This window comes from Onychostoma macrolepis, chromosome 01 (genome assembly GCF_012432095.1).
Source record: "Onychostoma macrolepis isolate SWU-2019 chromosome 01, ASM1243209v1, whole genome shotgun sequence".
NCBI classification, from domain to species: Eukaryota; Metazoa; Chordata; class Actinopteri; order Cypriniformes; family Cyprinidae; genus Onychostoma; species Onychostoma macrolepis.
In genome coordinates this window covers 15,728,717-15,756,149 of record NC_081155.1, presented here as the reverse complement: position 1 = coordinate 15,756,149, position 27,433 = coordinate 15,728,717, and the positions used below count along the sequence as shown (strand labels likewise).

The 27,433-nt window shown below is 39.0% G+C and overlaps 1 protein-coding gene across 4 annotated transcripts in view; it reads left to right on the top strand.

Moving 5' to 3' along the window:
* The window catches only part of bcl9 (BCL9 transcription coactivator), a 120,715-nt gene that overhangs the window by 61,316 nt on the left and 31,966 nt on the right, over positions 1-27,433 (top strand). For 3 of the 4 annotated variants that reach the window (XM_058748143.1, XM_058748217.1, XM_058747985.1), the window contains exons 1-2: positions 9,675-10,380; positions 12,453-12,609. The gene's annotated coding sequence lies outside the window, so the exon portion shown is untranslated. Of the gene's footprint in view, positions 1-9,674; positions 10,381-12,452; positions 12,610-27,433 lie in introns of those variants that run through there. The other variant, XM_058748059.1, reaches the window with a different exon arrangement.

The window sequence follows — 27,433 nt, the reverse complement described above, 5'->3', positions numbered from 1 at the left end:
TTTTAAATCATGTTAAAATGTAAAGATAAAATATCAGGCTTGGTGAAACTTTTAAAGATTTTGTCTAAAGTTTCAATAAACTGTTACATTTCCAAAAATTGAATTTTATTTGACTATTACTATTATTTTATATGTCAGGCTTTACAGGGTTAACATTTGACAGCTGGATCAAGACGGTGATCTGTATCCTGGTGATGAACCAGATCCTGTTTGTGCTCTTTCATTCAACCAGACGTCACATGGTGACACTTGATGGTTAAACACAACTGTGCCATATGGCTCCAAGGGCTTATGTTCCCGACATATCTTCATCCTCATCATCTTCATTATCAGAGCATCCAACAAAACTCGTGTCAAATCAACAGTAATGTCCAAAACAGGTATGTGAAAGGCTTGTAGTTACACAAGATGGATTTGACGGGTCACTGCCGCAAGGGGCACTATAACAGGCATTAGCAAGAGAGTTTCTCTTTCAAGATGAGTCTTGCTGAGTAAGTTGATTAAACTGCTAACAAGCCACCTGAATAAAAACACAGCCAGTTTAATGACACGGATATTTAAAGTTAACTACTGAAATTACCTTCACTTTAATACAAGAATAGATTGGAAGTATGTGCACTACAAAAAAATGGTGTAGAAAAAATATTCACTCAGAAATTACTAAAATACTTAATACTTACTTAAATAATTAATAACAAATAAAAATGACAAGTGACATGTTGAAACATGAAATTTTGAAGTTGAAATTGTTTAATTTACAACTTTTTATTATTGTTAATTAAAACTGAAACATAAAAAAAAAATGTAATAAAAAAAAGTTAACTGAGATAAAACAAAATAACAAAAAAGGCAAAAAAGGGGCAAAACCACAAAACAAAATTACAATATTCAAAATATTTTATTGGTATATTGATATATGTATATTGGTATCCCTAATAAGGTCCCATTAATTAACTTAACTAACAATGAGTATTACATTTGTTACAATAGCCTATTTGTTAATCGTTGTTATTGTTAGTTAATAAAAATAAAGCTGATAATTGTTATTGCATGTTAGTTCAGGTCCAATATTAATAGATAAATCATTTGTTTTTAATATTAGCACGTTGAATTGAACATCAACTTTGATCAGTAAGCATTTTTCATTGTTAGTATAGGTTAACTAATGCTAACAAATAGAACCTTATATTAATAAGGACTATAAGAGTTTATCAGTCATACTAAAATAGCACTGACTCTGTGCCAGTGTTTTGTATTTACCAGGAAAGCTCAGTTGAGCACACTAAAGTATGTAAACAGTGTCATCTGTCCCTGTTCTCTCCTTCATAGTGCGGAGAGGTAAAAGCTTCATACTCCACTAAGACTCTGTCATGTTTTTTTTTTCTCTCCTGGAAGAGAGTTAATACATTTCCTTTCTATCAGCAGGGAAGCACTGTTTGTACGTATCACTGCTGGAGGAAAAGGCAACAGATCGTCGGTTTTCCTCTCCTTTGTTACCTGGGGGGACCCAGTTCGGGACTCAGCAGTGGGTAAAAAGCGAGAAAGCAATTGCTAACATCACGGGGAATTGAGTACACCCCAGGATGGAAAGAGAATCTTGTGCTGTTGTTTTTAGCCGCCCCCCCACACATAAAAAAAACAGCGCTTGGGTTTGTTGGTGGTAGTGACAGCTCAGGATTAGATTGCCAGCGAATGCATTTAATCCCACGAGTCTCACCTCTCCTCTTCCTCAGCATTTAATATTCTGTAGTGTGAACAACAGATACTGTCACCTCTGAGCACTCACTCACACACTAGTTATTGTTTTGGTGTCGTCAAAATTAAGAGAAATGTATTTTAGTCCCCTCTCGCTCTCTATTTCAGGCTCGAATAAATAGCAATTTCTTGTTGTTTAAATAAGTAAATATTTCTGCTCTTGCGCTCAGCTTATACTTATGAAATCTGTTTGTATTCTGCCGCTCTCTGGTTTTGCTTCTATATGAGGTTTTGTTGTTGAAGTGTCTCAGTGGAACGGGGCGATATGAGGATTATGTGTTTCCAAATGACATTCAAACATAGGATCAGCGAAAGATTTTGGAAAAGATTGTTGGACCTGTGGTATATTCTTGTGGAGCGTGTTTGACATGAACTATGTGCCCTGGACATGGACAAAAAATGCAGATTTCTTAATGCAATATTACTTGTAGGTGTTTTAATGAAACCTGTCAAGAATATGTTATATTTTACCCTACAATCATAAGAAAAGAAAAAAGGAAATTCTTTCCTTTTCAAATTCTTCAGAGATAGGCCTAAATCTCATTCTCATTGCTGAAGAATGTAAAGAATAAACAGAAACACGAATACAATAATTATATTAAGTTTTAAAGCATTTATAATGGTAGTGTATTTATTCAAGCATCCTTCTGTCTCGGGAGACAATGGAGTATCTGCGCCCAAGTCAGTCTGTTGTCGAATTGCAGTGCCTGCTGTGGCTGAACAGTCCGATACGAGGCGGCAGAGTCTGTTGCAGTTACCACAGATGAAGCCTGTGACTGCTTCTGCTTCTGTGGACACTGACTCTGCTCTCTGCCGTCTCGCTGCCTCTTTTCCTCCCACTGGTCCTCTCTCTTTCTCTCGCTCAGTTTTATGCTGGTCCTTACGGTGAGCTGCCAGCTGACACGATCTGCGGTGGCAGCTTCCAAGTCTGCGGATTCAGGCTTCCGGCTTTCAGATCACGCTTGCAGACGCCTTTATACCGGAGCACTGGTCTGCCTGTTGGTCTGGTGCCAGAGGCAAGCTCACCATACATGATGTCCTTAGGAATCCGGCCATCCTGCATTCGGCAGACATGGCCGAGCCAGCGTGGCGTCTTTGTGAAAGAAGTGCGTGCATGCTGAATATTTTGCCTGGGCCAGCACTTCAGTGTTTGGGACATGGTCCTGCCAGGTGATGCCCAGAATCCTCCTCAGGCAGCGCAGATGGAAAGAGTTAAGTCTGCGTTCTTGCCAGATGTACATAGTCCACGCCTCGCTGCCATAAAGAAGAGTGCTAAGGACACTGGCCTGGTACACTTTCATCTTGGTGTTGATGGTGAGCATACTGTTGTTCCACACTCTTTTGGTCAGGCGGGCCATTGCTATTGATGCCTTGCCGATTCTGGTGTTCAACTCATTGTCCAAAGAGAGGTTGCTGGAGATAGTGGAGCCAAGATATATAAAGTCCTCCACTACCTCAAGGGTATGATCGCCGATGGAGATGCAAGGAGTGCTGCTGACATCCTGGCCCATGACATTTGTTTTCTTCAGGCTGATGGTCAGCCCAAACTCATCAGAAGCACGAGCGAAGCTGCTGATGAGACACTGCAGTGCTTCCTCTGTATGGGCAGTCAGGGCGGCGTCATCAGCAAACAGCATCTCTCTAATCAGGACCCTGCGCACCTTGGTCTTTGCGCGCAGACGTGCAAGATTAAAAAGGTTACCATCGCTCCTAGTGTGGATGAAGACACCATCTTCTGACTGACTGAAGGCATGGCACAGCAGCAGGGAGAAAAAGATGCCGAAGAGGGTCGGGGCGAGAACACAGCCTTGCTTCACACCGCTACGGATCGGAAAAGGTTCCGAAGATAAGCCATCGTACTGGACGGTGCCTTTCATTTCATCATGGAAGGACGTGACCATCTTCAGAAGCTTGGGGGGACATCCGATCCTGTGCAGTAAGGTGAAGAGACCTTTCCTGCTGACCAAGTCAAAGGCCTTGGTCAGGTCGATAAAGGCGATGTAAAGTGGCTGTCTCTGCTCCCGGCACTTCTCCTGCAGCTGTCTCAGAGAGAAGATCATGTCGATCGTTGATCTCTGGGATCTGAAGCCGCACTGCGCCTCTGGATAGACGCGTTCAGCCAGCACTTGGAGTCTGTTCAAAGCTACACGGGCGAAGACCTTTCCCACAATGCTCAGTAAGGAGATGCCGCGATAGTTGTTGCAGTCACTGCGGTCTCCTTTGTTCTTGTAGAGTGTGATGATGTTGGCATCTCGCATTTCCTGAGGAACTTTTCCCTCCTCCCAACACTGAAGTAAGAGTTTATGGAGGTGGTCAAGGAGGACACTCTTCAGGCCAGCCTTAATGACCTCTGGGGGAATGCCGTCACTGCCTGGAGCTTTGCCACATGCTAAAGAGTCAATGGCCTTGCTAAGCTCGTATACAGTGGGCAAAGCATCGAGTTCTTTCATCTCGGGCAAGGGGGTAATGCTCTCCAATACAGTGTCGGTGACAACGTTCTCCCTCGAGTATAGCTGCTGGTAGTGCTCCGCCCATCTCTCCATCTGCTTACTGCGGTCTGTGATGACGTCGCCTGTAGCGGACTTCAGGGGAGCAATCTTGATGGTACTTGGGCCAAATGCTTTCTTCAAGCCCTCATACATGGCGCGGATATTCCCACAGTCTGCAGAGAGCTGAATGCTCTGACAGAGGTTCAGCCAATAATCGTTAGCGCATTTCCTGGCAATCCGCTGGGCGTCATTCCTGGTCTTCCGGAGTGCAGCTAATGCCTTCTCTGAAGGCTTGCGCTTGTAGTCTACCAAAGCTGTGCGTTTAGCTGTGATGGCTGGCTCAAGTTCGATTATTCCTGCTTCAAACCAGTCTGGATTTTTCTTCACCCGCCTGCCGAAGGTTGTCATGGCCGAGTTATAGATGGCGTCACGAATGTGGCTCCATCTCTCTTCAGCGCTGTTGTCTGGGCAATCCTTAAGGGCCTCTTCAATGGCACTGGCAAAGCGTGTGCAAACTTCTGGGAGTAATGTCAGGGCTGCGTTAATACGTGGACGTCCTTTCTGCTTGGAGTTATGAATCCGCTTTGGATAGAGACGCACCTTACTCCCAACCAGTGAGTGGTCAGTGTCACAGTCGGCGCTATGGTAGCTGCGGGTAATGAGAACGCAGTTCAGCAGGGATCTTCTGGTAATAACTAGATCCAGCTGGTGCCAGTGACAGGATCTGGGGTGACGCCAGGACACTCGGTGGCAGGGTTTAGTTGAGAAGAACGTATTTGAAATGCACAGGTCATGGTACGAACAAAGTTCTAACAGTCTCTGTCCATTTTCGTTAAGCTTGCCAATGCCAAAGTGGCCGATGCAACGGGGCCAAGAGTTATGGTCGGCTCCGATCCGGGCATTGAAGTCCCCGAGTAGGAACAGGTGTTCTGTGGTAGGGGTCTCTTTGATGGTGGTCTCCAGCTCTTCATAAAATTCGTCCTTTATCTCAGCTGGGGAGCAGAGTGTTGGAGCATAGATGCTCAGGATATTGACTGGGCCTGAAGAGGTAGAGAGACGAAGAGAGAGGATTCTGGGTGTACCTCCAGAAGGTGGCTCAATTGAGGACAGCATGGAGTTCCTCACTGCAAATCCAACACCGTGAATACGAGGCTCCTCAGACTCCTTTCCCTGCCAGAAGAACGTGTAGTCCTGTTCTCTGAGGCTGCCGTTAGAAGGGAGTCTAGTCTCCTGTAGAGCAGCAATGTCGATGTCCAGTCGTTTCAGCTCACGGTTGATGATGGCTGTCTTCCTGGCATCATCAACTTGTTGTAATTCGTCAGAGTGGCCAGGGCACATGGTTCTGACATTCCAGCTTGCCAACCGCAGGGCTGGCTGTTTGTTTTTTCTCCTTCTTGTTTTGTCTGGTGCAGGTTTTACAGTCTGCTTTTCGGTTGTTTCCTAAGCTCCAAGCACCCATTGAAGCAGACAGACTGTGGCGGGTCAGCACCTTACTGACTGGGGCTGCCCAGCTTAAGGCGGGCGTTAGCTGACCAGTGGGACACGATGATCCCTCCCACCGCCGGAGACAACCCGTAGCGCCCGAGCCACGCCAATCCACTCTGGGCTTATAACTCGTAACTGCCATCTCCCGTGTTGTGTTGTCGCTGAAACAGCGGCACTGGAGTGACCTCTCCAGGGCGCAAGCCTGGGCAGAGTGTATGGAGATCCTGGGATGCCCAGTCATCAAGATCCCCCTCTCAGCCTCACCTATGTAGTCCAAAGGAATGCAAGCAGTACGTTTGGCACCAGCTCGGCTGCAGGAGCTGCCGGAACAGTGCGTGAATATAGGCAACAGTCCGCCGGGCTCCACTCCTGATTTGAAGGGTTTACTCCCCACACTCGGCCGTTGGATCATTCCAAGATCTCCTCCGCCCTTTAGCCGTTGGCTGCCAAGAGCAGCTCATCCGCCTAGTGGTGCAGTGTGAACACCACCCCCTCACGCGGTTTAGCCCGCCAGCTGAGGCGGTTTACCGGGGTGTGGCACGTGGAGCCAGCACGTGAGAGATTTAGGAGATGGATGGGGACCAGTGCTGCCCGTCCACCCTACCAAGTAAGGTGCAGCTGCCAGACAGCAAAGGTACAACCTCTATCCAAACCCCCTACACCCTTTTTATTTGACTATTACTATTATTTTATATGTCAGGCTTTACAGGGTTAACATTTGACAGCTGGATCAAGACGGTGATCTGTATCCTGGTGATGAACCAGATCCTGTTTGTGCTCTTTCATTCAACCAGACGTCACATGGTGACACTTGATGGTTAAACACAACTGTGCCATATGGCTCCAAGGGCTTATGTTCCCGACATATCTTCATCCTCATCATCTTCATTATCAGAGCATCCAACAAAACTCGTGTCAAATCAACAGTAATGTCCAAAACAGGTATGTGAAAGGCTTGTAGTTACACAAGATGGATTTGACGGTCACTGCCGCAAGGGGCACTATAACAGGCATTAGCAAGAGAGTTTCTCTTTCAAGATGAGTCTTGCTGAGTAAGTTGATTAAACTGCTAACAAGCCACCTGAATAAAAACACAGCCAGTTTAATGACACGGATATTTAAAGTTAACTACTGAAATTACCTTCACTTTAATACAAGAATAGATTGGAAGTATGTGCACTACAAAAAATGGTGTAGAAAAATATTCACTCAGAAATTACTAAAATACTTAATACTTACTTAAATAATTAATAACAAATAAAAATGACAAGTGACATGTTGAAACATGAAATTTTGAAGTTGAAATTGTTTAATTTACAACTTTTTATTATTGTTAATTAAAACTGAAACATAAAAAAAAAATGTAATAAAAAAAAGTTAACTGAGATAAAACAAAATAACAAAAAGGCAAAAAAGGGGCAAAACCACAAAACAAAATTACAATATTCAAAATATTTTATTGGTATATTGATATATGTATATTGGTATCCCTAATAAGGTCCCATTAATTAACTTAACTAACAATGAGTATTACATTTGTTACAATAGCCTATTTGTTAATCGTTGTTATTGTTAGTTAATAAAAATAAAGCTGTTAATTGTTATTGCATGTTAGTTCAGGTCCAATATTAATAGATAAATCATTTGTTTTTAATATTAGCACGTTGAATTGAACATCAACTTTGATCAGTAAGCATTTTTCATTGTTAGTATAGGTTAACTAATGCTAACAAATAGAACCTTATATTAATAAGGACTATAAGAGTTTATCAGTCATACTAAAATAGCACTGACTCTGTGCCAGTGTTTTGTATTTACCAGGAAAGCTCAGTTGAGCACACTAAAGTATGTAAACAGTGTCATCTGTCCCTGTTCTCTCCTTCATAGTGCGGAGAGGTAAAAGCTTCATACTCCACTAAGACTCTGTCATGTTTTTTTTTCTCTCCTGGAAGAGAGTTAATACATTTCCTTTCTATCAGCAGGGAAGCACTGTTTGTACGTATCACTGCTGGAGGAAAAGGCAACAGATCGTCGGTTTTCCTCTCCTTTGTTACCTGGGGGGACCCAGTTCGGGACTCAGCAGTGGGTAAAAAGCGAGAAAGCAATTGCTAACATCACGGGAATTGAGTACACCCCAGGATGGAAAGAGAATCTTGTGCTGTTGTTTTTAGCCGCCCACACATAAAAAAACAGCGCTTGGGTTTGTTGGTGGTAGTGACAGCTCAGGATTAGATTGCCAGCGAATGCATTTAATCCCACGAGTCTCACCTCTCCTCTTCCTCAGCATTTAATATTCTGTAGTGTGAACAACAGATACTGTCACCTCTGAGCACTCACTCACACACTAGTTATTGTTTTGGTGTCGTCAAAATTAAGAGAAATGTATTTTAGTCCCCTCTCGCTCTCTATTTCAGGCTCGAATAAATAGCAATTTCTTGTTGTTTAAATAAGTAAATATTTCTGCTCTTGCGCTCAGCTTATACTTATGAAATCTGTTTGTATTCTGCCGCTCTCTGGTTTTGCTTCTATATGAGGTTTTGTTGTTGAAGTGTCTCAGTGGAACGGGGCGATATGAGGATTATGTGTTTCCAAATGACATTCAAACATAGGATCAGCGAAAGATTTTGGAAAAGATTGTTGGACCTGTGGTATATTCTTGTGGGAGCGTGTTTGACATGAACTATGTGCCCTGGACATGGACAAAAAAATGCAGATTTCTTAATGCAATATTACTTGTAGGTGTTTTAATGAAACCTGTCAAGAATATGTTATATTTTACCCTACAATCATAAGAAAAAGAAAAAAAAGGAAATTCTTTCCTTTTTCAAATTCTTCAGAGATAGGCCTAAATCTCATTCTCATTGCTGAAGAATGTAAAGAATAAACAGAAACACGAATACAATAATTATATTAAGTTTTAAAGCATTTATAATGGTAGTGTATTTATTCAAATTGCAGTCATTTATCATTTATGCAGTCATTTTCAAATTTATCTATTTTTTTTTTTGCCGCACTTGGATGCATGGATACTTGTTCTGGGCATATATGAATACTACATATTCAGACTCATAGGGCCTACTTTTTTTTGACATAGTAGGGAAATATTTAGACTTGGGGATTGTGTAACGACCAGATGACTTTTGTCAATGTATCACATTAAACACTGTAGACACAGAAGTGGTGTGAGCTGGTCTGGATTGCTGGTGGTTTTTGTTACTCTCCTTTGGCTCCGAGCGGGTTTCTCTCACTAATGTGTTGTAACGCGGGAAATGTAAAACCTGAAGTGTAGTTAAAACACTACATGTGAAGATTAATGTATTTTCCTTTGTTGTAATTTGGGAGTAAATATAATGCAGACAGTGTTTTCACAAGATTCATTTCCATCTAGCATCTGACATCACTTAAATGGTAGGAATGTGATTATAATTTTGACACCTTCTCTTACCTCACAATGTCTCACTCTCAACAAAACAGCTGTACACCAGGATTCAACACGTCCTTACTACACTAGTGAGCTCTTCCTTGCATTGATTAGCCATTATTGCCTACATTTGAATAACAAAGAATTCCGTCTGGATTCAGAACACAGTCGCGCGACTTGATCTCCGCCGTCACTCACTTATATTCAACAGCGAGTCAACCTGACCTAGAATTGCTACTTATTACAATATGGACTGAACCATCCGGCCGGATCAAAGAGGGGGGAGGCGAGCGCACATCAGCGGCACTCGCTCATCTCTGATGGGGGAAGCCATGTTAGTGCCGTGAGCTATTTTAATCACTCTTGGTTCATAAGGAAAGGCTGTGACTAGCACGTTTTTGGGAGACGGAATCGCTCGCGAAGCCCCGTCGCGCGGAATCGGACACCCCTCTGTGTTTTTCCAACCGCACACTTTTCACCATTAAAATATAGCGGCTTTTCCCAACCAGTGTAAAGGAGAGCAGTCCAAAGGATAAAGGAAATAGAGTATCCTTTTCGCATCTAAAACATATAATGTCGATTAATATAGCAAGAAACATAGCTCTACAAGTGCTCCGATATATTGTATATAAGGACTGGCGTTGATTCTCATAAGAGATCTTTGTGTCGCTGCGGTTATTATTTGATCCACTGCTATTTTTAACGCATATCACTCGCTCTACAAATACACTGCAGACCTGATTTAAAGCGTTTATTCTAGTGGATCTCTGGCTCATAAGAGCTTGCAGGATTTTAGGCTCTCTCTCTCGCTCTCTCTTTGGCCAGGAGCTTGATAAAACAGCTCCCCTCCCCCAAGCTTTGGCGAAACAGGAACAACTTCTTTGAGAGAGAAAAAAGGGCTGCACAAGTTTGGGACGTCTTGGATCCGCCGTTTGGCCATTTGTAGTCCGGAGCTGAGATTTTTTCCTACACCGATTCTTTGGGTTTTTACCTAGGATTGTCGGCGCCCTTTGTTAGCGAGAAGGCTCGGGCATCCATGCTCTTGATTTTTTTTTTCTTTGGAAAATGGGATACCTCTAGGATTATAATGAGGGGAATGCGCTCGCTTGTGGAATAACTTCACTTTTTTTTCCAGTGGGAATGGAATTCGCGGAGCCCTGATTTATTTTAGCAATTGCAATGGGAAAAGTGCTTTATGTGGAATATTTGCTGTTGCCGTGCTCGACATGGGTAAGATTTGTTTTGCTTTCGTTCATACTTTTCTTCCACGCTCGATTGGCCTTGCTCCCATTGAATTATAATTTAGGAAACCCCTCATTTCGGATTATTTGCGTTTAAAGGTCACAAATAAATAGTCCAAGTGCTCTTAATTTAATTCGACTGTGTTAGATATTTTCTTTATCCAACATGCACTCATAGTAAGGCACGTATAACTTTCTTGCAAATGCCATTATGGCTGGAGATGCTAAAGGAAGCTTGTTTTCCCACCCCGCGGTTTTCCTTCTCTCATACCTACTTTTAATCGCTACAAATCTCAACTGTTCATTTAAAAACACTTATTTCCGCATGCACCGCCCTTATACATTTAAACACTTCTGTTTCCCTCGTAAACGCCTTTGCTTCCCCAACTTTCCTCGGTTTTTTTGTCCTCTTCAGACTCAGAGAATCCACCAGGTTACAAGGAAGTTCGTGAGGCCGCCGCTGCGTGTTTTTACAGCTCTCCATTGTTACATCAAGCCCCATTTACTTTTCTTACAGTGTTGCTAAAACCCTCGTTTTGAAACCGTATATCCAGCTGAACGTGATACGCAACTCGACTGCAGATATAAATGGTGTTTTGTTGTCTATTAGCTTCCTCTGTGTGCAGGTATCTGTGTTGGGTTACTCGAGAGAGGCTAGTTAACTCTGCCCAGGCCTGCACACAGCAGGGTGTATCACAAATGAGCAAAAACACAAGCAACCAAGGTGCTTTTGAACAAAATTTTCTTCAGAACACTGTCAAAATGTGTTTGACCTTAGGAAGCTTTGCTGCTTGAATTGTGCGCAATATAGATAAGGTTGTCACAAGTCAAGGAACTCTCATACTTTGCATATTTGTGATATTATTCAAAAGGAAAACCCATGTTTGCTGGGTGTGGTTTGCCAAGCGTGAATATATAACCTTGAATGCATTATTTATAGGTGTTACAACCTTTGGTTACCTTAGTTTGAACTTAAGTGACTTTTAGTGCATTATGTATGCACATTAAAGACTGTTGTTGTGTGTAGTGTTGTGAGACTTTGGCTTAAGACCGCAATTTAGATATTGATGAAGAATTAGCATCAGATTTGTTTTATTGTCAGGAGTAAATGCTCCGATTGTGTGCTAAATTGCTGACTGTATGCTATTAGGGGTAACAAATTACAGTGTTTTTCTTGGTGAGGACTGACCTTTTAGATACAGATGCTTTTTGTTGAGTTTAATTAAGTAGTAAGATCTTCTAACTTACTGTGTGTTTGGGAGCCGAAGCACCAACCACTTTTCATTTTTACTTGAAATCGCTAAAGAAACATTACAGTGTGCTAATGTAATGCTTGGTTTTCTGTCTTCTGAACCTTGAATGTACTTTGTCAATCTTGTAGACTACAGCATAAAAGACCTGAGGGAAATCTTCGCCCATTCTTTTAACTAGTCTGAGTGTGTGTTTAGAGAATGGAATTCTTGTTGTACCTATCCACAAAGTGAGTCATGTAATTGCTGCCGTAGGTTTGGTTTTGTCAAGAATTAGCATGTGGTGAAGTTCGTTAGAACGATTGGAAAGGGGGGAAAGTTCTTATGTTTCTTGGATTTATTCTGGCAGCAAGCGTTCAATTCGTTTTGGCTTCGCCTCGCCACAGCATTCAATAATAATGCCGGTATTTTTCCTAAGTCACTGTGCAATAAAGAGAAGCCCAATACCAAATTGTCTGAAATATTGCATACTGTGATATTTGAGAACGGTTTGGTTTTTCTTTATTGAATCTTAGTTTCTTGCTGCCGAATGATGTTGAACTGCATTGGCATTATTTGGAACCTCACTTGCAAAAATGGCTTCCTGTTTTTGCCCTTGCTCCTGCACTTTCCATGAAATCTCATCATCACTTTTATGACTTGCACATAATCTCAGTGCAACCAATTCTACTTGACATCTAAGAGTAAATGCTCAAATAAGAAAAATCACACAACAACCTCTACCACCGTCAAGCATCTACCGCTATCTTCAGATCTTCTGTGGTTATGTGTATGTTTGTGGTCTGACTCTGAACTTCTTTTTTCTCCACAGGTGTTCGGATAGAGTCTGTGATCTCCTGAGCCCACTGGTTTAATCTACGGGAGAAGAGGCGCTCACAAATTCACACACGCTATTTACAGTGGAAATTATTTGCATGGTCTTCAGATGAGGGAGAACGGGAGACTCTGAAACCTGAGGGGTGTTCAAGGTAAGTTAACTATAGTGCAATGCACACACAGTCTTGTTTTACACGGATCTGAAATGTAGGATTTCATATTTAAGACCTTTTTGATTTAATACTGCAAAGAAAGACTAACTACATTATTTTGCATAAAAACAGTTGTGCTTTTACAAGACCTTCATACTGGATGATGGGGGACCTTGCTAATTTTATTTGAGTCCAGTAAGGAGCAAGGCACCCCACTAGATTGATTTGAATGGCATATTGCTTGATAGAATATGTATATTTAAGTATAAGAATGCATTACTATTTCTCATGCTTGAGATTATGGATGAGTTTGTTCTACAGACAAGACTGGCGGTTTTATTTTGGAGATGTTTGCTATTGGTTTTAAAGGAATAGTTTGCCCAAAGATTCATAACTTGCTTTCTTCCGTTGAACACAAAAAGAGAAATTTGAGCAATGTTTTAGCTGCATTTTTCCATGCTCTTAAAATTAATGGAGACAAAAAGGAAGTAGAAGCATCATAAAAGTAGTCATGCACTATATTCCAATTCTTAATATTTTTGTGTGTCAGACAAACCACTTCGTTATTCACTGCTAGTTCCTCAAGAACCAGAGTGATCTATTTTGTGAATGAATCGCTCAGCATGGTTTTGTGAACCAGCTCAACCAACTCATGCAAAATGTTCGCTTGAAAGAATAATTCTGTTAATGTTGGCTTCAAGAGATTTGGTGCATTTGCTTTCTTGGTGAAGCTTAAAACACCATTCCCAACTAATTGCTATTGCATGGAAGAGAATGACAATTACATTATTTACAATTTCCCATAATATATCATAAGGGTTTGGTATGACATGAGAGTGAGTAAATGATGACACAATTTTCATTGTTGACCTAACTATTAATTTAAGTAGAATTGTGGATTTCCTGCTGGTGCATAAATGTTTAAAAATCCAGTCCACGTAGCAACATGTAAAAAAAAAAACACCCTAGTATTGTGATGAGTTTTGCTTAGGCAAGCATTTTTTTTTTTTTTTTTTTCTGAAAGTATAATTTTAAGTCTAATAAGACACAGGCGCGTTGAATTTCTTTTGCTTTTGGCGCTATTTTCATTGTATAGATGTTACAAAGCACCTATGGAATTTATCTACCGCATTTAAACATGCCAGTTATTGAAAGTGAGTTTGGGAGAAAGTTTATGGGAAACAATGATTTGATTGTTTCTTCTAATGCAATTTTAGTGTCTTGCTCTTTCAGTGTCTGTCCCACTCTCATATTTGGCAGAAATTGCTGGTATTCTGTATCACAGGCTTGGCTGTAGTTGTGGTATGCCCAGAGGTGACTGATGCTAGCAACCTGGGTCCTTTGGCCAACAATAACTGTAGCCATTTACAACTTTGAATTGTATTTGTGATGCATGAATAAACTAATAATTCTTCTGCTGATTTTGAAAACATAAATTCTCAGACAAAGTCAATACTTAGATGTGTAAGTAAAATTAGTTTTTTGGTTTAAAGGATTCCTTCACCCATTAAATTTATAATTTTACATTTTCGTTGTTTATTTGCCTAATCCATTTTCTTTGTAATTAAAAGACATTTGGATTAATATCCCCTCTTGTGTTCCACTGGAGAAAGAAGGTCATTTTAATTTGGGTGAATGAATAGTTTATTTCAGTATTGGCCAAACTAGACTGACTCATTGAAGGGTGAAGAGCCACCAAAATGACATTGTTGTAGCTCAAACTTGTCTGTAAAACATGTTTTTGGTCTGCCCAAATTTTACTGTCATGAGACCAACTTTGATTTTGTAAGATGGACCCAAGAAAACCCTTTTAAGTTTTTATCACATAGTACATTTAAAGGGATAGTTCACCCAAAAATGAAAATTCTGTCATTAATTACTCACCCTCATGTCGTTCTAAACCCATAAGACCTTCATTCATCTTCAGAACACAAATTAAGATATTTTTGATTAAATCCGAGAGGTCTCTGACCCTCCCATAGACAGCAAGGGAACTATCACGGTCAAGGCACAGAAACGTAGCAAGGACATTGAAGTAGTCCATGTGACATCAGGGGTTCAACCTGAATGTTACGAAGCTACAAGAATACTTTTTGTGTGCAGTAAATATTGGCGATATCGAACACGATATTCAAGATTCGCCAGCCGATTCCGTGATTAGCGCTAAATCTAAATCTCCATCACCTGTTTTCAAATAGAGCGCCATTTAATACACAGAGCCGTAGTTCACTGACAAGCTACGCAATATCGCGTTCATTATCGCAGATGAATCGCCTTCGCTAATGAACGCGATATTGCGTAGCTTGTCAGTGAACTATGGCTCTGTGTATTAAATGGCGCTCTATTTGAAAACAGGTGATGGATATTTAGCGCTAATCACGGAACCGGCTTTACTGACGAGATGCGCATGAATATCGTGTTCGATATATCGCCCAGCCCTAAGTAAAAACATTGGTTGTATATGAAGAGTTCATTTGCAAAAACCGATAAACGCCACTTAAAAAAAAAAAAGAGCTGATTGCCGTGCATTATTCTCCACGTATAGCGCGATCTGAATCCTAAACATGTTTTGTCAAAAAAGCTGGTATTGTCCACTTTCAGGGCATCGCGAGTTCACGTTTTACTGCAGAAGCCAACAAGCACCCTTGTTTTTTGAACAGAAGCTGATAAGTCCATTTTAGGGAATCAGCACGTTGTATTCAGGTCAGGTGACAAGGCTGCTTTCACTTTTAAAAGACGTGCTAGCTGAGAGGAGTTTCGTCAAAGCTGACTAAAAGTGATCGAGGGTGGATAATTTCGACGAACTTGATGAACCTGTGATATCTTCTTTAGGGCTTAAAGGAAAATAGGAGCTGAAACGTTTTCACAGAACCTTGCAAAAGTAGCGCGTTACAATGCATACAGTCTATGATCACAGCAACAACAACGTTTTTCATGCATCTACATTGTCATCTGAGGAGATTACAAAGATTAAGCAAGTGTTTTCTTAAACTCTAAAACATGAAATGTGGAGTTATATCTGCTTTTGCCAAAAAAAATACTGTTGGAGTTATCTGCTTTTGCTATAAAACAAACTTTCAATATGTAAAAAAAAAACATACTTTCAATGAACTTTAATTTTGTAAATAACCTGTATTTGTTTAAGTTATTACTTACTCAAAACAACCCAGCTGCAGTTTGATTGATATTACTTGGAATGCACAATAATAAAAAAAAAAAAATGTAATTTCTGAAAAAAAAAAAAAAAATCAAGTTATCGGTTTTTGCAAATGAACTCTTCATATTATTGATTGTGTTTGTTGAATTAGGGCTGAAAAGATTAGTCAACTTTATAGACGATGGCGAAAATTTTGTTGTTAAATAGTTATATGACTTGGCCTAATGTTAGGGCAAAAATATGAGCAAAAATTAATATCTCGGTAATTTTTGGCTGGTTTGCGGTATACGGTATATATCTCGGTATTTTGTATTTGGATTAAACAAATAAATAAACCTGAATGTAACCATGTAGGCATATACAGGTGCATCTCAATAAATTAGAATGTCGTGGAAAAGTTCACTTATTTCAGTAATTCAACTCACATTGTGAAACTTGTGTATTAAATAAATTCAATGCACACAGACTGAAGTAGTTTAAGTCTTTGGTTCTTTTAATTGTGATGATTTTGGCTCACATTTAACAAAAACCCACCAATTCACTATCTCAACAAATTAGAATATGGTGACATGCCAATCTGCTAATCAACTCAAAACACCTGCAAAGGTTTCCTGAGCCTTCAAAATGGTCTCTCAGTTTGGTTCACTAGGCTACACAATCATGGGGAAGACTGCTGATCTGACAGTTGTCCAGAAGACAATCATTGACACCCTTCACAAGGAGGGTAAGCCAAAAACATTCATTGCCAAAGAAACTGGCTGTTCACAGAGTGCTGTATCCAAGCATGTTAACAGAAAGTTGAGTGGAAGTGAACCACAGACATCGTCAGAGACGTCTTACCTGGGCTAAGGAGAAGAAGAACTGGACTGGTGCCCAGTGGTCCAAAGTCCTCTTTTCAGATGAGAGCAAGTTTTGTATTTCATTTGGAAACCAAGGTCCTAGAGTCTGAAGGAAGGGTGGAGAAGCTCATAGCTCAAGTTGCTTGAAGTCCAGTGTTAAGTTTCCACAGTCTGTGATGATTTGGGGTGCAATGTCATCTGCTGGTGTTGGTCCATTGTGTTTTTTGAAAACCAAAGTACCAAAAGTTGGTTAAATGACCATGGTGTTGGTGTGCTTGACTGGCCAGCAAACTCACCAGACCTGAACCCCATAGAGAATCTATGGGGTATTGTCAAGAGGAAAATGAGAAACAAGAGACCAAAAAATGCAGATGAGCTGAAGGCCACAGTCAAAGAAACCTGGGCTTCCATACCACCTCAGCAGTGCCACAAACTGATCACCTCCATGCCACGCCGAATTGAGGCAGTAATTAAAGCAAAAGGAGCCCCTACCAAGTATTGAGTACATATACAGTAAATGAACATACTTTCCAGAAGGCCAACAATTCACTAAAAATGTTTTTTTATTGGTCTTATGAAGTATTCTAATTTGTTGAGATTGTTGTGGGTTTTTGTTAAATGTGAGCCAAAATCATCACAATTAAAAGAACCAAAGACTTAAACTACTTCAGTCTGTGTGCATTGATTTGATTTAATACACAAGTTTTACAATTTGAGTTGAATTACTGAAATAAATGAACTTTTCCACAACATTGTAATTTGAGATGCACCTGTATTATGTGCAAAAAATAATGCTTTTAAAGCAGAAGTTAAATTTACTAAACTAAAAATACTAATTGAATAAAAAGGCTGTTTTGATTACCCCATTACAGTCATTTTACAGTTAGTGCTATCATACAAATACACTTACTTGTAGGTTTAAAATTCTACATATGTCACATTTATTGCCCAGCTACGAATATTTCAGCGAAATATATATTTTAGTACAGAGTTATTGCGCTCTTATTTCATTGAGCTCTGTCTGTTTGGTGTGCATGCGTGTGGCGGCGCTCGTTCTATATGACATCTGTGAAGTTTAGCAGAGAATCGCAAAGCAAAAGCTCATGCACTTCTGACAGCAAAATGGAAATATTTCCATGGATTTCTAACATTTACAGATGGAGAATATACCTGTGAAATGTAAGTTATGAATTTAGGAAAACAGCATATCGCATTAAACAGCGTGTCTCTGTCAGCGGCACACGCAGCCTTTCTGTCAGAGCAGCTGACGGGCCGAGCCGCTTTAAACTGAATCTATAGACTACTATATCTTACGAGTTTTTTTTTAAAGCCCTTCATATAAAGCTTGTCACATGTTTAGAACAAATTGTATTAAGCACTTTCTCCGCAGCAGTTCAGTCTGTGTCCTCCCTAGATATTTTTTCAGATGCGCTCGTATCAAACTACTGTATATCGATATTAACGGTATTGCTTCATACCGTATCGCTTATAAAAAATATATTGATTATATCGTACAAACTCGATATACCGCCCAGCCTTACGTAATGTAAGAGCCTGCAATAAAATGTATTGACCAGTGTGGCGTTGTAGCACAAGACATTATTATTATTATTATTATTGTTAAAGGTGCTGTATGTAGGATTTTGACTCTACTAAGAGTGTGAAAAGAAAAAAAAAGGGTCGGGTGGAAAAAAAAAACACAACGTCTAGAATATTTTGAATTTGGACTGCAATAACTAGTTCAACCGCTAGGTGTCAATCCTACATACAGCACCTTTTAAATAATTGTTTAACATTTTCAAAAACTTAAGTAATTTATCTTGTTTTGTTAATTAGTTTAAATGTTTAACTCAATATTTTAACTTATTGCGAAAGTGAAAAGCCTACCAATTAATCTGTGAAATAATCGATAAGTTTAGTCGTTCTAATAATTGTTAGATTAATAGATTATCAAAATAATTTGTTGCAGCTGTGTGTTGAATCTATGTCTGCAAAGCTGGTATTGCAATGCATTTAAATTAGTGGTGGGCATAGATTAATTTTTTTAATCTAGATTAATCTCACTGTAATCTTGGAATTAATCTAGATTAAAATGGCTCATTTGAATTCTGCCAAGTAGATCAGAATAAGTTCACTACTAGTAGTAAACAACTAGCAGTCATCAAGAATTTAATATTGATAATAACATTGAAGACATTGTATGATTATTCCTTAAAGATAAGGTTTTAATAGTTTTAGTAGTAGTAGCCTATTACGTTCTGCCCAATATCTTCAAGTGAAACCGAACTTTTATTTTGACGGGTTGCCGTGAGGATAGTTTTTCTCAAATGAAACGCTCGAATGCTCATGAAGTGACTCTCAGAGCAGTTCTGGAGATGTTGTTCATGTATTTATGTCCTCATTTAGTGAGACGACAGACGTTAATATCGCCGCAAGCATCACGCGGGCTTCTGTATGAGTAGTGAACAAACCCGTGCGTCTGCGCCATACATTAACACAGAGACACACAGAAGTCATATTTAAATAGACGTTTTGCGGCTTAATATTTACAAATAGGAGTGGGAGTGTGCTTACTTGTGTGTGCGCTTACGTTTGTTTGTTTGTTTGTGTGTGTGCGAACCGGGGCGGAACTCCGCTGTGCGCGCGATACAGAGAGCGCGACCATGTAACATAGAGACAGAAATGACTTGCCGATTTCCATTGGGAAGCTTCTTAAAAATAAATTCTAATAACTCGTTCTCGCCCCCTATAGTGCAATTCGGCTAGGTATACATCCGCGCTAAAATATCAAGGTGAAAGTCATCATAGCTTGCGTAGTATAGACCCAGCTCCCAGCCCAACTTTGAGAATAGATTAACGGCGATATTTTTTTTTTATCGCCCGATAAGAGTCTCACGTTAACGCAGCACGTTAACGCCGATAACGGCCCACCACTAATTTAAATACAACAACAACAACAAATAGGCCTACTTTGTTTCATAGTGTTAGCGTTTGTCAGAATTGACAGGTAAACGGAGTGATTTTAAATGTAATTCCTTGACTTGTGAGTATATGAGTGAATGCTGATGATTGTCTGAATGTGAGAGTCTGTGTTTGAAGTATGAAGTGTTTCTAGACTGCTAATTAGAATATATCAATGTAATTGTCTGGTAGTGTTGAATGAGGTCTGTGTACTTTTGGCGGCAAAGAGCTGCATTAAAGTTTGTGTGTGAGTTGGGACCCTGAAAGTTGAGTTGTCCGTGTACAGCGTCAGACACCTACACACAAAATGCCAACCTGTAATCACTGGTTCAGCCTTTACGCCTGTCCTGCTCAGTGCCACTGAAATGCTCTTTAATGTGTGTGCTTTGAGCTGAATGTTGTCACTGTATGTCTGGAAGCAGTATGGTGAGTATAGTTTATAGTGCTTGTTTGTCTGTGAATGGGTTTTGTGTGAATTCTTTGCGATGACTTGCCCGTTTGCTTGTGTGATCTTTGATTAGTACCATCCCCTCTTTCAGGTCTGTGTATGTTAGTTTGTGGTTTGCATTTCCTTTGCAGTTCATAATTAAAGGTGATTTTGATAAATGTGCAGGAGGATTTTATAAACCCCACTGGCCACAGCGGAAATCCTGCCCTTTAACCGGAGCTGGTCATACTTTTCTTTATTGGTTGTCTTGTTGCCAGGGTTACCTCACTGAATTATGAGTGTCATTTATCACTGCTGAACTTCTAAAACCCTGTTTTTCGAAAGTTTATAATAGTCACAGTTTAACATGTAGGTTAATCTAATATAGCATTGAGTTCATTGGAAAAGTTTCGACCCAAAATCCAAATGCTTGTTTTGCATAAAGTGGAAGCAAACAAGCAGGTTGCTTGTTTAAAATGAGCTGGTTTCTCCTGGAAAAATAGGATTTGCATGTGTAAATGTTCAGACTGTTTTTGCTTGTAGCATTGAGCTAACTAGATTTATTTTATTATATTTGAGAATATAAATCATTACATATTTGCATTATAATTGGTCTTTTAAAGATGTGATGTAATGGAAGTAGTGGCAGATTTAAAAAAATATATATTGTGATGTACATCTGAGTGGAAAAGGAAAAATAAATTAGTGCAGGTACTTGGTTATGTTATATTGGATGGAGGCCAATGTCAATAGAAGCTTACATTTGTTTGAAAAATAGGGTGGAGTTTGAGCAGATTAAATGATTGGAGAGGCCTGGCATGTGTCACTGGAGAGAAGTGATTTTAGCGATCTCTGATTCAAAATTATGAGCTCAGTTTTTCAAAACATGTATGGATGAATCATTCACAATAAGATTAATCGCATGCATTTAGAAATTTAATAGGTTGCATTTTAATTTCATGTCAACTTTAGGGTTCAGCACTGATAGTTTGTTAGACCCCGTTATGTTATTTGATGGCAAATTATTTCCAATGTAATTCCTTTTTTGCATTTGCAAATATGCATATCAAATATGGTTTTGTTAAGCAAGGATATCTGTTAATGAGCAAGTTATTATTCCTGATGAAATTAATGCCCTGTTTACACTTGGTATTAACATCCATCTAGGTGTATTCCATCACAAGTGGTCACGTGACATGCATAATGTCTCAAATGTGTCTCCTATGACTTGGCGATCCACTTTACTCACGAATGGGTCTCTTGTGTGTGTTACTGTATTTTCTAAAACTATATTTGCTCATCTTCAGATGTATGTGACTTATATCATCTGTGTCTTTACATATTGACTGTCAAATCGTGTCCGTTTATATGTACAAGTTTTCTATAGTTTTTCAGTCTTTTTAAGTTCTGCATAAATAGCAAAATTTAAAACCATTGCTTGATTGACAGATGAGTGCAATGGTTGATTGACAGAGGAGGTGGGTTTGCATTAGGATGCGATGTGGACTACATCCCACTATGGTTTGGATCACAAAACATTCTGGTTGCGTTGTATCTAGGTCTGACCACTTGTAATCAGATAACCTGAGACTGAAGTTGTAAACGGGGCCTAAAATGCATTACTCTCTTGTAGACTGGCATAAATTGAACTCATTATAATCTAATTCAGTTTGTGTTAGACAAAGCAGAAGCCTAAGCGCTACCAAAATGCAGTATAGTATTATTTTTGCAGTTTAAAAAAATTATTTGTGTCACTCTTTGAAGTACTAACCTTGCCGAAAAAAATAAATAAAATAAAAACACAGCTAAAACCAGCCTGTGCTGGTTTTAGATTCATATAACTAGTTTATCTGGTCAAGCTTGTCTCCCAGTATGACCAGCTGAAAAAAATGCTCAAAAACCAGCTGACCAGGCTAGGAGACCAACTTAAGAACAGCTATTTTTTTAGTTTTAGCTATTTTGTTTTTTGAACAGTGATGTAAATAACAAGGTATATGAATACAGTAATCTTTGTACCATGGTCTTGCTGCCATAGTAAGGTTTTGTGAGTTATTTTCTTCAGTCTTTTCATTTTACCTTATTATAGTTGGTTTGCTGGTAAAGTGTTGGGGAGTATATCTATTAAACAGTTCAGAAAATGCCCTGAAATTTAATTTGTAGTTTAAATTTGCAGATTAGAAGTTGAGTGTTGTGTAATAGTGTAATCATTGTCTGTTCTCAGACAGAATCTAGCAGCATTAAATCGACCTGCAGTTCACCAACTCTGTTAGCCAAATTGTAGCCTCAAGCGAATGAAGAGCAAGAGCTTCTACCTCCTGCTAACCACATTTATACAGCGGTAAAGTGCACACATACGATCAAGTCTTTTAACTGAAAAGCTTTTTATATCCGTATGAAATTGTTTTAAAAACATCCAAGACGACATTTTTGCACTTGCACTTAGTCATAATGTACAATTAGTATTTGAATTAGCAGTGTTTATCAGCGAATTTCTTAGCGATACATGGCAAAACCCTAAATTGATGCGTTTTTGACATACAAAAGCATTTGTATTAGCATTTTTATTCTACTTTTCACAGCAAAAAATATTTAGCCAATGGCAGTTGTAACTATTTTTGCATGAGCAGTCTCGACTTTTTAGGCTCTTTTGCTGGCTAGCAGTATTCGTAACCATATTCATCTGAGAGAGTAGTGCTCTCAATATGCAAGCGTCATTAAATGCTAATCATGGCCGCTGGGTGCTGTGCTGCAGAAATAAGCTTTTTGGTATCACGGTTTCTCACTGGTGACCAAGTAACCCTGTCCTGACACAGTCTCACTGGCTTCTCCCCTACAGGCCAGCGCACCATCTGTCTACCCTCACAGCTGTCATCCAGAGCAGCTTTAACCAAAAAGACTCTTTTTAATCTCTGCGTGAAACCATACTGCTCTGCTAATCTTAGTGCGCTTGCTATTCTGCCAAGCTTATTTTTGGAATTAGGTATTAGGATCAGGGATGCTCCTTTACCTTCTGTACAGACAGTGTTTGTTTTTGTATTGTAATATTGTTCAAGCTACTGCGCTTTGGGACTGTGGAGTAATATTGATTCATGTAGACAAAGCCCCCAACCATTTGTCTGTCTTGGCTTATTTATTCACTATGTATTTTTGAGTGGCAAGCGGGCAGTTAAGAGCAAGGATGGGAATCTTAAAGTGATAGTTGACAATTGAAAATTCTGTCGTTAATAAAACCCGTAAAATATAACGGTTGAACCACTGATGTCACATGTATTATTTTAATGATGTCCTTGCTACCTTTCTGGACCTTGAACATGTCAGTTTCTTGCTGACTATACAGGGTCAGAAAGCTTTCGGATTTCATCAACAATATCTTAACTTGTGTTCCGAAGATGAACAAAGGTCTTATGGGTTTGGAACGACATGAGGGTGAGTAATTAATGACAGAATTTAAATTTTTGGGTGAACTATCCCTTTAAGCAGTTGATTGATTCTAGTTCTGATTCCTTAACGATTCCCTGTAATGAGTCTTTTAGTACTTTTTGCAGTAGGTAATTCAGTAAGTCAGTGCAGTGAGTCAAGAACCCCTCTGACTGATAAACTGATACAGTAAATCGAAATGAAGTGAATGTGATCGCTGACTTCAAATATGCATACTTTCATATTATATACAGTCAATGTTGGGGAAAGTTGCTTTTAAAAAGTAATGCATTACAGTATTGTTACTCCATATAAAAGTAACTAATTGTAACAAATGATTAATCACGTTTACATATTATATGAGTGAGTACTGTGTATATTTATGTGTATATAAATACAAACACGCATGTATATATTTAAGAAAAATGTTGTTTATTTTTCATATAATATAAAATAAAAATATAAATTAAAAGTATATACGTAAATATTTTCAAAATATATACAGTATTTTTGTGCATGTATTTATATATAATAAACACAGTACACACACATTATGTAAACAAACTTTTATTTTGGATGCAACTAATCGCAATTAATCGTTTGACAGCACTAAAAGTAATGCATTACGTTACTTTGTCACCTGAGCTGGGCTTGCTTATTTGTTTTTTAATAACAAAAAATGTAATGTTATTTCATAGCAGAGTATGTGAGTGGAGTGGAGCGTCAACAATTTCCCCTCCGAGCACTTAATAATCACTCCGCTCCAGCTCCACTCAGAGTTCACTGATATCAGAAACACCGCTCCGCGTCTAAAGTATTTCAGTAGGTTTGAAATATCACAGTTCTGTTCATAACGTATATTAAAAAATAAAATAAATAAAATAACAGGAGAGTTTCAAAGTGGCTTATTGGAACACGAGTGTGCAAAATTGTTTTCCTACCACATGACAAGCTAGTAACATAGTTGTCAGCATTAAAAGGTATAGGCTATTTGCTGCTTTTTGTGGTGCAAATTTTGTTTGTGATGAAAATAACAGTACGTTTTCATCACTTGTTTTACCTACGGATTGATGCATTTCTTACAGATTTCTGCTCATTCGAAATCGGATACAGATGAAGTAGCAGTGTAAGATTACATTTGTTTGAATGCATTATTGAGAGAGCAATTGCGTGTGAATAAGTGTTGTAGTAGCCTACTTGTTTAAATCATGCTTTCACCTGAAAATATTCAGTATCTAGAAGGAACAAACTAATTCCTTGAACTATAACAACTCGCTCATGTCCATTGCCGTCATCATAGCCTTCACATTCTTTCTGATTTGAGTGATCCTTCTCTATCAAACTAGCTAAATATTTTTGACATGTGAATTCTTGCTAAATATGCAGTCATATTACGTGGCTTTGGCATGAATTTTACTCGTGATGGAGGGAGCGGTGGTGGAGCGCTCTTGGAGTGAGTGAAAACCATGACGCTCCGACTTTTAAAAAATCCGCTCCTCGCTCCAGTCATAATCACTCCGCACTCCACTCACATACTCTGTTCCATAGTGTGCAAAAACATTATGGCAAAAGAGCAGTATGTCTGAATTCATAGTATTCAGGGGGAAAAAAGTGGCCAGAGAACCCTGATGTCCTTATACTTTTAGCAAGATCCTGGAGTGTGCATTTGATGGTAACTTTACTGTCCCATGAAGCCACGAGAGAGGAGTTGTGAATAGCTGAGTAGCGAAGCAGTTGATGCTGGTAGGTCACGTGACGATGACAACATGGTGGATATAGTACACCCAAATTTCATTCATACTGCACATATTCATGCTATATAGAAAAGTGCCCCGTCCTGGTTTTAGAAATCTACCCTGATCAAACACAACCTTTGATATAGAACACACTTTTTTTAATACTCAGAAGAAAGTTTCAAAGCAAACGTGATGCCTACTGGACATTGAACTATTTCGGACGCATCAGATGTGTTGGTCACAACTTTTCTTTAATGCTTTCCTTTTATACCACAGCTCTGTTGAATGCTTGATTCTGATTGGTTGATGAATGTTTTAGAACTAAAACTAACAACCAAGACACTGACCAGGCAAACAAATATGGCCAACAATAGCATAAAAATGACTATTTCCATGTTTTTTTTTTTTTCTGGTTAAAATATCTTTTATTATATATGGAAGCATGATTTTTTTTTTTCAGCACAACCACACATGCTGTATTGAAACGTATGCACAAAACGTGTTGTAAGATTGATTTTTATTTTTTTATTTTTATCAAATATCACGTATTCCTTCCTTGTAGTGTCACAGTAGATACAGTGTGCCATCAGTTGCGTTACAGCTTTGAAGCCATGCTTACTGTATTGGCTGCACTTGAGTCTATACTGAGGAAAGGTGTTAAAGATTTTTTTCTTTGGCTTTTTGCCTTCCAACTTCCCTCCTTCTCATGTTCTCCTTTAGAAATAATTTCTAACAAGACTGATCTCTCTTTTTTTCAGTCCTCTTGTAAGGATATAGTACTGGTGGGGGGCACTGCTGACCTAAAGCTGTGTCATTTATGGTGTATGTGTTCACAGTTTCAACCTCTGTGGGATATGGAGAGGTCCAGCTGTGCCAGCTTGCACCCACCAAGCCAAGAGCAGTTCGGGCCAGAGCATCTGTGTGCCAGTTCAGAAGTGTGTGTGGGGGGTTTGTGTGCCAGCCTGCTAAATGGACCCGAATTTAACAGTGTCATTTTGTTGGACGTCTGTCTGTGTTTTTCTGTGTGTGTCCTGAAAATCTGGATCTATATGAAACAGAATAGCAAATTACGAGAGTATTTTTGGTAGTTAATGAGAAGTAGTCTGTACTATCTTTGTTACGGGTCAAGATGATGTTCAGATAAATGTTGTTCCAAACCGGAAAGACTTTTTCTTCTGTGGAACATGGCTTTTCCCCCAGAAAGTTCCTTTAAAGGATTTTTATAGAAGTGTCAACAGTAGAAAATGTAGAAATGATCTTTTTCTGTAAATTATTCTTTCCATCTTTAGTCTGCATCCTTTAAACTGTTTATTTATTTGTTCATTTACCTATTTATTCTTTTTTTCATTCTTGCTATGAAAATACCTCTAGATGCAAGATACATGGCATAAAACAAAGTAATAAATGGTGTTCGTTTTAAGTTTTGTTTATTTTATTTTTTTTCACAGTTTTCTTATTTCCTTCCGTTCTGTTGCACTTTTTGTGTTTTAAACGCAAGTCTTATGCAAACAGCCAATTTATACCGGTTTGTTGACTAATTGTTCAGACAACCGACTAGGGCTGGGTAAAAAATATCGATATCTCGATTAATCGATTCTCATTTTTACGGAACGATATCGATTCTTAAATCCCAAGAATCGATTAGTCTAGCCTGTTTTCAGTTAATGGGCGGAACATTAAAAGGCACTTCCTATCCAATGTATCGTAATAAGCATTGTGCTTTGGTAGTTTTAATATGAAACAAAGTCTCATATTTCAAATTCTGTGCATTGTATTGCAGTATTCAAACAATAAATGCCATTTTGGCGCCGTTTAATGTGGAGTGACAGATTGCTGTAGCGTCTCGGTTCAACAGATGCAGCAGTGCGTGGCGTATGTGAACTGATCATCTCCTCCATATTAATACCAGTTTCAGCACAAAATAAACATGACTAACCATCCGAAGGTAAGTTAAAAGAAAGAGTACAACTTTACAATCTGTATCCTGTCTCATGTAATCGTTCAATCAGTGTTTCAGCCGCGCAAAGACGTCAATATAACAGCTTGTAAACAATGTCATGTAACGTCACATTTACCCCAGAAAAACATATTTGGTGACCATAAACTCACCAGCTAGAAAAATAAACTATTGAGAGGAGAAAAATAAACTATTGAGCGGAGCATTTAGCTAAATATATATGCACCATATAATATAATATAATATAATCCTTATAATATATTCATTATAATTTTTACAGTTCTTCAGTGTTTAATTTGTTTGACTAAATCCATCAAATTTTTATGACAG